The sequence below is a fragment of the Canis lupus genome, chromosome 6 (genome assembly GCF_048164855.1).
Source record: "Canis lupus baileyi chromosome 6, mCanLup2.hap1, whole genome shotgun sequence".
Lineage (NCBI taxonomy): Eukaryota > Metazoa > Chordata > Mammalia > Carnivora > Canidae > Canis > Canis lupus.
In genome coordinates, this window is record NC_132843.1 from 7,538,515 (window position 1) to 7,551,428 (window position 12,914).

Sequence of the window (12,914 nt, forward strand, 5' to 3'; positions counted from 1 at the left end):
CAGTAATCTGCTATCCCAGGAGATTAATCAAATAGGGTCACCTCTTTGTTGCACTGAAAGCAACCAAGCATTTATTTCCTGATCAATAACTGCATGGGCAATAGGGCAACAGGGTCCCAGCTCTCAGGGGAGTTTCAACTTCTTGGAACAGACACAGTGGTTAGGTCAGCATCAGCCACAAGCCTGATTTATTGAGCGCCTACTGAATGAAACAAAAGTAAGGACAATATATAATTAAGGGGTAAGTTGTGTTTAACCCTAAAATTAAGAGTTGATCTTGATTTACAGAATACATAAAGACCCAAAATGTCTACATTTAATTATTTTTTAGGTTTTATATAGAGACCCAAAATACAGATTAGCTAGCTAGATACAGAGTATCACAGACTAAAGTTTGAAAACCCCAAATTGTCCTTCGAGGTCATAAGCAAAGCTATTTTCTTACACACTGGGGATGATAGCTCCCCTAAAGAGGAAATGCATTACCGTAGCAATCACTAGCAAAAGGTAGTAACATCACAGAGAGGACGCTGTTTCCCTTAGGCAGGTGGGAAGGCAGTGGCTGTCCTGTTCTCTTGAGGAGAAACATGGCAGCAGCCTGGGGAGTTCAAGCAAACACCTTGAAGGCAACCTCCCAGTTGAAGCTGAGTAAATTCTACTTCGTTAACCCAAATACCTAGTTGCATGGTTTTTTTTTTGTTTGTTTTTGTTTGTTTGTTTGTTTGGTTGGTTTTTTTATCAAGCCTTGTTGGGGTGGTCCAGCATCATCCATACCTCACAGAAAGAATTAAAGCACCCGTGAGGTCACAATGGAAGGGGCAATGGAAATGAGTGAGAGCCACTCACAAGGAGTGTCTCCTCCTTCTCATGTGTCCAATTCTGCAGGATCTGGCATGAACATACGATTCCTTTTTTTTTTTTTAAGATTTATTTATTTATGATAGACACAAAGAGAGAGGCAGAGACACAGGCAGAGGGAGAAGCAGAGGGAGAAGCAGGCTCCATGCCGGGAGCCCAACGCGGGACTCGATCCCAGGACTCCAGGATCATGCCCTGGGCCAAAAGCAGGGGCCAAACTGCTGAGCCACCCAGGGATCCCCTGAACATACGATTCCAGCTTAGCCTCACTCTCACTTACCACAGAGCCATGAGTTGGTACAAACATCAAGGTATGGTTGGGATTTAGATGGATGGAAGTGGAGACATTTTAAACGAAAGGTTTAATATGAACCAAGGTTCCAAGGTAGATAGAATCAAGGTGATTTTGTGGGACAGGCCTGACAAGCATGGTTAAGAGAAGCTGGGACATAACAGAAAGTGCAATGGACCAGAAAGATGAAATCAGTCTAAGGAAAGCCCAGAACCCAGACATAAATTATCCGAAGCAGTGAAAAGGGAGTCAGTGAAGATTTTCCACGCAGAATAAGGATCGTGTGTCCTTAAAGGGACCTGCAATGTGACCAGCACTTCAACTACAGCTTCCATGTACATTTTGGCTATTTCTTCAGAACAGAGAGCAAAAGTAAATTGGAGAATACAGAAGGCCATTCTGTCCCTCTCACACACATACACACAACGCACATTAGTTCCCTTTACTTTCTCTGTCTTCGAAAAAAAAAAAAAGAGAGAGAGACAAAGAAATAAAGATGCTATCCCAAACGTATGAGAGAAAACCATGCTATCTATGGCATTAGTGACTTTGATATCTCTCAAAGTCAGTGTTTCTCAAGTCTGAATAAGGTTCAGAAGCCTTCTGAAGATATCTGGGACCCAAAGAAATGCCCTACTAAAGGGTTCTGGGAGACCCTGTCTTGAGAAACACTAATTTAAAACTAGAAAACTGGGTGGCTCAGCGGTTGGGCACCTGCCTTCAGCCCAGGGCCTGATCCTGGAGACCCGGGATCGAGTCCCACATCGGGCTCCCCGCGGGGAGCCTGCTTCTCCCTCTGCCTGTGTCTCTGCCTCTCTCTGTGTCTCTCATGAATAAATAAAATCTTTAAAAAAATAAAAATAAATAAAAGATTAAAAAAAATAAAACTAGAAAACTTGGGCAGCCCCAGTGGCTCAGCAGTTTAGCGACACCTTCAGCCCAGGGCCTGATCCTGGGGACAGGGGATGGAGTCCCACGTGGGGCTCCCTGCATGGAGCCTGCTTCTCCCTCTGCCTGTGTCTCTGTCTCTGTCTCTGTCTGTGTGTGTGTGTGTGTCTCTCATGAATAAATAAATAAAAATCTTAAAAAAAAAACCTAGAAAACTTAAGACTTCATAACTGATAAAATATAATTTAAGGCATCAGATACAGTTTACAAATCCTGTGGAACTTTCACCAACTAAGAATTATCATCCGAACACAAGCTTGAGAGCCCCACTGAGGACAACTATGCAAAAAACCCAGTAATTTCTATCAAACAAACTGCTCTTGTCAGTCTGTTCTAATTTCAAGGTAAGTATAAGAAAATGTTCAGTTCAGGGCACCCAGGTGGCTCAGTGGTTGAACATCTGCCTTTGTCTCAGGTCATGATCCCGGGGTCCTAGGATCGAGTCTCACATCGGGCTCCCCAGGGGGAGCTGGCTTCTCCCTCTGCCTATGTCTCTGCCTCTCTCTGTGTCTCTCATGAATAAATAAATAAAATCTTTAAAAGAAAAAATTTTAGGGATCCCTGGGTGGCGCAGCGGGTTAGCGCCTGCCTTTGGCCCAGGGCGCGATCCTGGAGACCCGGGATCGAATCCCACATCGGGCTCTCGGTGCATGGAGCCTGCTTCTCCCTCTGCCTGTGTCTCTGCTTCTCTCTCTCTCTCTCTGTGACTATCATAAATAAATAAAAATTAAAAAAAAAAAAAAAAAGAAATCTAGAAAAAATTTTAAAAAGAAAATTTTCAGTTTGAGGAGTCTTTATGAGACATTTCCTAAAATGACCATTTACCTTGTCAAGTTTTCCAACTGCCAAAAGAATTTGTCTCGTGCCTCTCACATCCTCCTGTATCTGTCTAAGGAGTCTCTCTATTGTCGGTAATTACCACTTTCATTAAAATGTCTCCCAATCCCCAATACTGACAAAGAAGTGGACGTCATTTGTGTAGGGCTTCCCCAGAGAAATAAAGTTGTCATCATTCCCCACCAGCAACATGAGAAGTATCTTTGTTAGCAATTATCACTAGTAAAATTCTCACTATTTGGTGAGGCCAGTTTCCCCCAAACCACTAGAAATGCCCTGTAACTACCGTTTTACTTCTGAGGAAATACTTTCCCTAACCTCAGGCTAATAACCATAACTGAGGAATAACCAGAAATCCCAGAAATCCCCCAGGGCTTGGGGTTGCTCTTCTAATTCCAAAAGATCAAAAGTTATGTTTTTTTCCTTAACTGGGAAGGGACGGGGGGCCCCAATAGGACCTGAGGGAAAGTTAATTTGGATGGCTACCCTATGTATGTATCACATACACACATTTTCTAAACTCAGGCTCCATATGAAGCTATTTGAAGACAGGACCTCCCCTGCTATTGAAAGGGGAGGAGCAGGTTTTTGGACTGCACCGCTATCCCAAAATTCATTCCACGGCAAAGAATTCTGCATCTCTGCAAGAGGAGATAGTGGCCCCAGGTAACAGGCAGCCAGGGGCAGCAGTAGGAACAGAACAGCTAGGCCTGTGCCCAAGGCAATGTTGCATACAGGACCCACCTGTGCACCGGTCCCCACACCGGTTGTAGCTTCTTAGTGAGATGAGAACTCATTGTCGTCATCAAGAATCTCCCATTATTTTACAACAAGGAGAAAAAAAGAACGTGAGGTCAATATTCACTACAATTCTAGAAGACCAAAAATCGCAGAAGAAGAACGAGAGCAGGACAGAAAAATCTCAAGAACTCTAAGGACTACTGAATTATTTTTAGCTTTAAATGACATTAGCCAGAAAATATACACTAAGAAGTCTGTGCAATCATTTAATAATAGCATAAACATACCCTGGGGGAGAGAACAGGAATGACAAAGGGCATCCCAGACAGCTAACCTTGACAGCCTATCCTCCTCCATCGCTTCTGATAGGCTGACTTTCCAGGGTGCAGGGGACGAGTAAGCACTTCAGAGTTTTCCAGATGTTGCCAGAGTTGCTCTCTTTACTTCTTACATCTGTTCCAACTGGGAGAGGCTACTCTTTAATCAGACTGCTCCAATTCCCACACCACTACCCTACTCTTCCAAGAGAGTTCATCTAAAAGTTCTCAAAGCTTTTTCAGAGCCAGCAATACTACTAACAGTTTTTCCACCTCCTTCAGAACAGTGGAAGGCAGGTGAATGCAGAAGCTTCAGTTCATCCCCAAATCTGCATGGTTCAAGAATGGGCCACAAAAATGGAAACAGCCCTACACGGGAAAATTCAGTGCTTTATTCTGAAAGGCTTAGGGGGTTAAGTGGAAAATCCAAAGGAAATTTGGACTCCAGATAACCACACATCAACTTGAGTTACCTAATCAGGGATCGCAATTGCCATTCTCCTTTTAGAGTCCTCAAAAGCTCACTGACAGTAATAACATTAATTCCAGAGATCACTGTGGAGTTTCAATGGAAAAAATTGAAATAACCAATAGTTTCTTGATGCAATCTCACAGATCAATGAGTGTTTTCTACCTAGAACTCTGAAATTTTTCATAAAAATGAAATGTAAAAAATTACTAGAAACTCCCTTATCTTGAACAAGCTGTATTTAAACGCATGTGATGTCAGGAATGTGCAGAAGCATGCCAGCCTGGAATAAAACATAAATCAGGAAAAATGATTCTTCATCTCTCCAGATTATCCCTGCTTCTCATTGCCATCTCATCTCATATTCTCATGGTCCTTCTATCCTGCCATCTCTCTAAAAAGCCTACTCAGAAGCAAAGGGGATGCTCATTCCTTTGATGTGAATATGAGTTGATGTGTGCCTCTGTCAGGAGCTCCAGCCTTTACAGTCTCTTCTCTAACTAGGGAAAGGAAGGCTTGATGGTTTCATTCACTACTGGAACAGGTGGGAGAGTGATCCCGCAGAGCAAGAGGGTCCAATGTCCCTAAAAGGCCAGCAGATGGGCAGCTGATAAGGCTAGCAAGGGCAATAAGCCAGCTACTGAGCTGCTCCCCATTCCTCTCCCCTCAGGCCATTCAGGATTAAACATCAGTTGGTGGGCAGTAGAAAATCATGTCTGTGGTGGGGTAGGGCGGGGGGGGGGGGCACTGCCTGGGCATCAACAGGGCTTTGCCATATGTAGAGAGGATTACCAATTCTCTGAGGACTGCAAGGAGAGGAATGGGCAGCTTACCTATGGCATCCAGGATTCTTATTTTAGGAAAGTGACATCTTAGCTTTCGGCAGGCAGTCAGCAACTTGAAACTTCACAGCCTGGAGGCTATCATAGAGAAGGCCCCACAACCCTATCCTCTAACAGATCAAGCTGGTACATGCAGAAGTGATGTTTGCTCATTTTCTGGCAAGAGACTACTAAAAGAATACTCAAATGCTTAATTTATGTAACTAATATCTCTGATCTCTTATTTTTTTTAAGAGAGAGAGAGAGAGTGCATGCTCGCATGTATGTGATGGTAGTGGGAGAGGGGAAGAATCTTAAGTAGGCTCCATGCCCAGCGCAAAGTGTGACACGGGGTTCATATCACAACCCTGAGATCATGACTTGTGCCAAAATCAAGAGTCAGATGCTTAACCGACTGAGCCACCCAGGCACCCCCCAATATCTCTAATTGTGAGGCATGGACAGGTTGAGTAATTTGCCTATCATCACAAAGCAATTCAAGGAGCCAGAAATCTGGCTCCAAAGTGTAAGCTGTGGTCTAAACCTCAAGATAAGCTTCCTCCCTCAGGTGGGAGATGCACCCGAGGAGACAGCTTGGCACACCAGAACACGTCACTCTCAACACAATTTATCTCCATGCTCTTCCACATGCAGTGAGCAAAGAAAGGAAGCACCAACTGCTGTGGTGAGAATTTCTGTAGGAAATACGCTGAAGGATGTCTACATTCCTTACAGCTCTGAATCTCAGTTTCTGCATCATTAAAATGGTGGGAATGGCAGCAGCTCCCCTTCAGAGCTGGTGTGAACATTTAGCGAGGTGGCACCTGTACAACACTGCACTGAGGGCTGGCACACACCCAGCTCCTTCTCCACCTGCCAGAGGCCACTGGTAAAGTCCAAGTACAAGACTCCAGGTGCGGGTTAGGAACCTCCAAGGTAAGGCAGCTGGTGTTTGCAAGCAGCAGAAAGGGAGGTCAGTGACAGAGTAGAAGTAAAATTCAGAGAGCCACCAGATGAGCTAGCAGGTTAGGGGACCTCCAGCAGAATGGTTTCAATCAAAAGAGATAAAAGGGAGTATGCAGAGACACCAAGGCCAAAGTCAGAAAAATATGCTTCTGAGGGAATCCAGGGATCTGAAACTAACAAGGAAGCTTCCTCCAGCATCTTTGGGACAGACTGAAGATTCAAAAACAATACAAAACTCCCATTCCTTCAACTAAAGCCAGGGGCTATGTCTAGAAGAAAAGCTTGGGAACTAGAATGATAAGAAAGGTCAAGAGAGCCCAAATAGCCAATTCCTGCTCTAAACCAATATAAACTAGTCATATAACTAGAGTTATTTTGCTCATCTCCACAAAGTAGGTCTTGGAAAATACCACCACACTCTGCTACCATGTAGTATGAGTACTGTATGCATGCAGGATACACAGGAATCATTCACCCCTTGGGTGAACACAACCAATTCAAAGCCAGTCGTGAAAACAAACAAAAAACATCAAAAATGATGTTTACCCTCTCTACTGACTTCAGAACCAGACCGTAGGATAAGAAGTCACTGGGATGCCTGGGTGGCTCAGCGGTTGAGTGTCTGCCTTTAGCTCAGGGCGTGATCCCGGGATCTGGGACTGAATCCTACATCTGGCTCCTTGAGGGGATCCTGCTTCTCCATCTGCCTGTGTCTCTGCCTCTCTCTCTCTCTCTCTGTCTCTCATGAATAAATAAATAAAATCTTTAAAGAAAAAAAAAAGGCAGCTCTTCACCTCCACATCTGATCTGTGGGAGGTGTTGAATGAGAAGCAGTGTTCCTGATGGCCCCTCCCCATCTGGGGCCACCCATGCGATATCAGAACCTGAGTCTGATCTGTGTCCTTCGAGGAAGGAGGGTGATGGTTACTGAAGCAACCAAGTGAGAGTGATTCTTCTTTCTGGAGTTGTGCAGACCCAAAAAGCCCCCTAAATCATTTATGTGCAGGGAACTAGGAATGACAACCACTGAATTCTCCAGCCTCAACACCACTAGCCAGAAGAGTCTTCTCCAAAACACCCAAACCAGGCCATTATATCCTTGGGAGTTTTAGGGATGGTCTGTCTTTAGTTAAGAGAGAGGGCAGGTAGCTAAGCAACAAGGCAGGTAGGTAGCAAGGGCAGGTGGTAGATAGCAAGACAGCCACCCTGCAGTCATGGAAGGAGCAAACGCCCCTCCCTACTCCCTGCCTTGCTCCATCCAGAGGACAGCTGAAGGGAATGACTATTCTGGGGGGCTTTACCTGGTTCCAAACCACAGCCTCTCCCTATCTATTCTGTTTTGCAAAGGCTTATCTCAGGATAAGAACCAGACCCCTCTATGTACCGACTGACCCTGTATCATCTCTCTGTTTATGCCCAGGTAAGCCTTGGGTTGCTGGACAGGACAGACTAGGCTGTCAACACAGCAGACCCCTCCCCAAATCACTGCCACAGGCCTCAGAGCTGATACATGAAGGCCCATACATTGCAACCTATGCAAAATTGAAGCTGTTCAGAAGAAGTGACATCAGAATGAGCTGTGCATGGTTAACCCTGATGCCATCCACAAAGTTCTACTTTACAATGTAACCCAGGAACTAATCCTTAGAATAACCGAGAAGATCTGGCTTGATCCACTGCAAAGTCTTGAAAAGACAAGCTGATTTTCACCTTGCCTCCTTTACAATTCTACTGGAAAAAAGAATGTTGATGGGCTATGAACAAGAACATCTTTTCCTTCCTAAAACTTTTTGCTATGAAGCTTACTACCAAAAAAAAAAAAGGTGCATGTGGAGGGTGGTATGTGTGATATTTTTGCTGATTTCCAGAAAATAAAATACAAAATAAGGGGATGAATATGGCTAATTTCTGAGACACTATCACTGAAATTTTACATAAGCACAAGCCTTTTGGCTATATATTTATTAATATTCTAGTGAGTAAAAATGAGTTAGCTTATCACATTAAAAATTCATCTGTGTTGCACTGCAAGTTTTTCTCAGTATTCCAAATTATACCAAAGTGTCAGCCCCAAAAGAGAAGAGCCAAAAACACTATCATAGGAGCCCAGGAAAGCTTTAATGGAAAGTAAATTGGAAACTGAAAACGTAAATTCCTGTGTAATGTGTATTACTGGGTAATGCCACTGAGAAGTACGAAAATATCAGGACTACTTTTATCATTCCAACCAAAACTAAATTGAAAAAAATCTTTCTATTCCAACTCCAGCTGAAGGAACCTGTGCCTGCCCTGTGGACTTGCACCCATATTCCCAGGGGAACGCACATGCACCAGATGAACGGGATACTTCATGGGCATCTCTCAGGAACCAAACCTTCCCCTGCCTCTATCTTCATTTACAGTTACTTCTAGACCATGCATTTCACAGGATGGAGATGTCAAAATAAAATTTTAAAATCCTTTTGTTTCCTCCTCCTGAGTGCACACATTCCCTCACTATTCATACATTTGGCATCGCCAGCAATACTTCACAAACACCAAATTTCCTCCTATAGCTCCTAAGGAACCTACTTCAGACTAATTTGAATTGAAATGAGTATTTCCAGGTGCTACCACTAAAGCCAGGCACTTCATGGGATTTCCCACACCACAGAATCTTGGTTTTCTAGATATTAGCACATATTCCACTGGAATCAGGTGGAAGGTTTTTTGTTTTGTTCTGTTTTAACAGAGCAGCAGCTATGTCCAAACCCCTTCACGAACCTCCAGCCTTACCTCCTGGCATCTGGCATGTGGCCAGGCCGCCACCATGTCTCACTTTTAACTCTCCGGATCCTAAATCTGTCTCCTGAGGTCCCAAATTTAGCATGGAGACTTGCCAGGCACGAAAAGAACTGGAACAACTCATTCGCAACCTGGATCATTTTTCGGTCTCCCCAAGACAGAGGCAATTTCAGTAATCTCAAAAAAAGAGAATAAATGGATCAGGCTCGGTTCGCAGTAACTACACTGATCAATACATCAACTGCAAGCCATTTCTTGTATGAGGAAAAAAATCAGCACATGTGATGTAATGTGATGATTTCATAAATGATTATGTTGGCATCAAAAATCTATGAGGGAACTAATCGCCACCTTATAAAGACTGGAGATGAAGGGGAAGCAGGCCCCTGATTTAGCTATAAACAGAAGCCAGCGTGTCAGATCTAAACACCCACTGAAAGTGCTTTCTGACCGGAGCTCACGCTGAGCTGCACAAGTCTGGGTGCCACTCAGCCGCAGGAATCAATGCTCCATTGTGAGCCGGCGGGCTTAGCAGAAACTCAACAGGCTACTGTGTGTTTCACAGCAAGGTCCCTTAAAGGATAAAAATCACTAATTCTGAACCAGGGGAGCAGGAGGTCTGTCCACTTTAAAGCCAAAGCTACAGAGGAGCCGTAGAAAGACTCGGAGCTAGAGGAACACGAAGAATGGGCAGGCCTCAAACAGACCACCCGACACAGCCAAGCACAAGAGGGAGAAGAAGACAGGAGGTTCTGGCCTGCTCACAGCCTGCCTGCCATGCTCTCCTCACGCTCATCTCACAGACCCCCAGCAAGGGTACAAGCAAACGCCAATGCCAGACAGGCAGAGGCCTGGCACATGTTAACAGGCAGGAACCCAAGGCAAAAGGTAGCTTAACATCCAAGTCAGACACATCCGGAAAGATGCAAAATGATTCTCCTAAACTGGAGTCGCAAGAAGGTATTTCCTGGAGTTTTGGAGTAGACCACAACCAAACAAGTCCCCAGTTAAGGAAAACTCTAATTATTTCTTTATCATAAAGTGAAAGGTTAATATCAACGGAGACTATAAAAATCATTCCAAAGAAATTATTCTTAAATACTTTCATAATAGCTTATCATCTTTCTCCTAATATTCATGTCAAATATTGACATATATATTTAAACTCACTGAAGCAGTAACAGGCATTTTTTTTTATTCCATCAACTTTAAGGTACCAAGGTTGCAGTACAAGGGGAAATGGGGCTAAATGAATAAAAGTACCATTTAAATTTGTATAGTGCTTACCAGCTTATACAGTGCTTTGTGTAGAAGCTCTGTCCCAAATTTCCCCGATCACCCAAACATCTAGTCCAACAAAGCCTTTCTCCAAAGCTTCTCACTGGCTTTCTTTTGATTTTCCCCTCCTTACTAATCCCCTCTTCAAAGTCCCTTTACTGGGCAAGACTGAAAATCAAGTTCATAGAAGTGAAGTAACTTGCCCATGGTCTTATCATCACATAAGTGCTGGATATGAGGACCCCTGCCCAACCCTGACTGGTGGCCACCTCTCTGCAGCTGGGAGAGTCATTCAAAACAGACTCTGAAGGTGGCCACCAGGAGTGCTCTGCTGCTTAGGCCACCAACTAGATAAGCAGATCTTAGCAAGTTACTGACATGCCCCGGGCATCAGTCGCCTCATCAGGAAAACGGCGAATGGTAGGGCAGTGAGGGCTGTGCGTATCACAGTACTTAGCACACAGTACTTAGCACACCGCAAGTCTACTCAAACACTAGACTGCTTCTGTAATTCTCATTATTCTCTCTCCCTCAAATATGAAAGATGCTGGGCAGCAACCAGATTACCTTAAAATTAACGGACACAAACAGCTTATGAAATTCATACACTGCAACAACACATGATCCTGTAAACTCTTACTATCCTTCTGTAGTGGGTTGAGTAATGGCCACTCAAAGATATCAAATCATAATCCCTGGAACTTGTAAATATTACCCTCCTTGAAAAAAGGGGGTCTTTCCAGATACAGTTAAAGATCTTGAGATGAGAACATAATCCTGGATTATTCAGGGTGGGCTGCAAATTCCGGTGGGCCTCATTAACTACAGTTAATGAGGGTTCTTGAGAGAGACTCACAGAGAAGAAAGAGGAAGAGGCAGTCAGGTGAAAGGAGGGCAGGGAGGGGAGCCATGCGGCTGCAAGCCAAGGACAACCACAGCACCATAAATGAAGCCAGGGGAAAAGCGTGGAATGGTTGGTCCACCAGGGCCTCTAGGAAGGAGTGCAACCCTGCTGAGCTCAGGGAGCCACCTTGAACTCAGATTTCTGGCCTCCAAAACTGAGAAAGCAAGTGTCTGTTGTTTCAAATCATCAAATCAGGAAGCTACCACAGCAGAGAAAACGCAGTCATTTGTCAAGCAAGAAATACAAGGAGGAAGAATTTCCACAGCTAGAATTATGCTTCTTGCAAAAAATGCTAAAGGGGAGGAAAAGTGGACCAAGATGTGGACCCAAGATCCAGGAAACTATTTAGAAACTCGAGTCTTGGGAAATGGTCATTTAGACACTTTGGCCAGTTTTGTCTCTTCTAAGAGGTAGGAATGTGCCATCTGTTCCCTTGCAGGGCAGAGCCCCAGAACTCAGGAGCGGAGGCTCTGTCTATGCACAGGTGGTCTTTACAGGGTCTCCTCCTGTGGACGGCTGTGCCTCTTCCGGAGGAAACCAGGCTCTGGTTTCTGTGATGAGCTTGTTCCTAGGCAAGCAGTGCTCACTGCAGATGAAGGAGCAGTTTCCACTGAGGCAGCACCGGCAGGCCCCAAGAGATTCAAGCGCAGCTCTTGGAAGCTGCCGGCACCTGTCTGGGGACAGGAGGAGCATTGTGGGTGCAGAAGCCAATAGCCCACAGTGCACTCGGCCAGCAGCTGCCACAGGTGCTCCTCTCTGCAGCTTATGAGGACCCAAAGGCAGGGCGGGTGTAGCACGGAGACTGCTTTACGAGCAAGGGAAGTATGTCCTTCAGGGAGGCTCCAAGGGATCATGAAGACATGTGTTCTGGAGCCACAGACTGCTGAGGTCTGGTGACATCCAAGCCAGGAACTGTATTTGCAAGCAAAGTCAATTCAATTCAATGCAATCAACATTTGCAGAACGGTCGGAGGGAGTGGTGGGTTAGGTATTGGAAATGGACGGGAAGACAAGATTCCTGCCCTCCAGGTCTCTGGACATGGAGGAGCTCTGTAGGATGATGATGAAAAGATAACGTTAGAGACAATCACGAAGGCAACGTCTGACCTTTGCTGCATGCTTCTCACTTAACAGTCCATGTCCTGAGTCTCACATATTTATTATTTCATTCCATCTTGCCACAAACAATGAGGTGGCCACTATTCTCCCACTTTGCAGGAGGAATCTGAGGGCCAGCGAGGTTAAGTAACTCACCCTTCATCAAACAACTAGAAAGGAGTAGCCAGACGCTTGAGCTCCAGAGTCCTGCTCTTAGCCACTGGGACAAGTGTGAAAGGGGACAGGGGATGTGACTAAAGCATAATGTGAACACTGATAAGAGGGTGGCTGCCATCACACCAAAGTAGGGTGTGTTGTGGGAGAAAAGTATAGTACAGAGAAGTGGTGACATGAAATTAGACTTTGGACGATGAGGAGATCGCCAGGAGGGAGCGGGGTGGCCCCACATTGAAGAACTTGGGCGAGAGAATGGGCTGCAAGGTGACTGTCGAGGGCACATGAGGAACACCACAGCCATCTCTAGGAGTGCCCCACAAAATTCACCAAGTGTGATGGGAAAGGAGGCCAAATCAGCCTCCGACCACCAAAAAAAGCATTTGCTTTCTCTCAAGAGGCCTTCATGAGCACCTGAAATGTTTTG

At 44.9% G+C, this 12,914-nt stretch overlaps 1 protein-coding gene and 1 long non-coding RNA gene across 6 annotated transcripts in view; both read right to left on the reverse strand.

The window, feature by feature from the left end:
- The window catches only part of PTPRM (protein tyrosine phosphatase receptor type M), a 779,952-nt gene that overhangs the window by 733,402 nt on the left and 33,636 nt on the right, over positions 1–12,914 (reverse strand). The gene's annotated exons all lie outside the window — the stretch shown is intronic.
- On the reverse strand, positions 45–626 carry LOC140634966 (uncharacterized). The gene is made up of 2 exons (XR_012032293.1): positions 487–626; positions 45–202 (listed from the first exon to the last, which is right to left on the reverse strand). It is a non-coding gene; the product is annotated as an uncharacterized lncRNA (long non-coding RNA).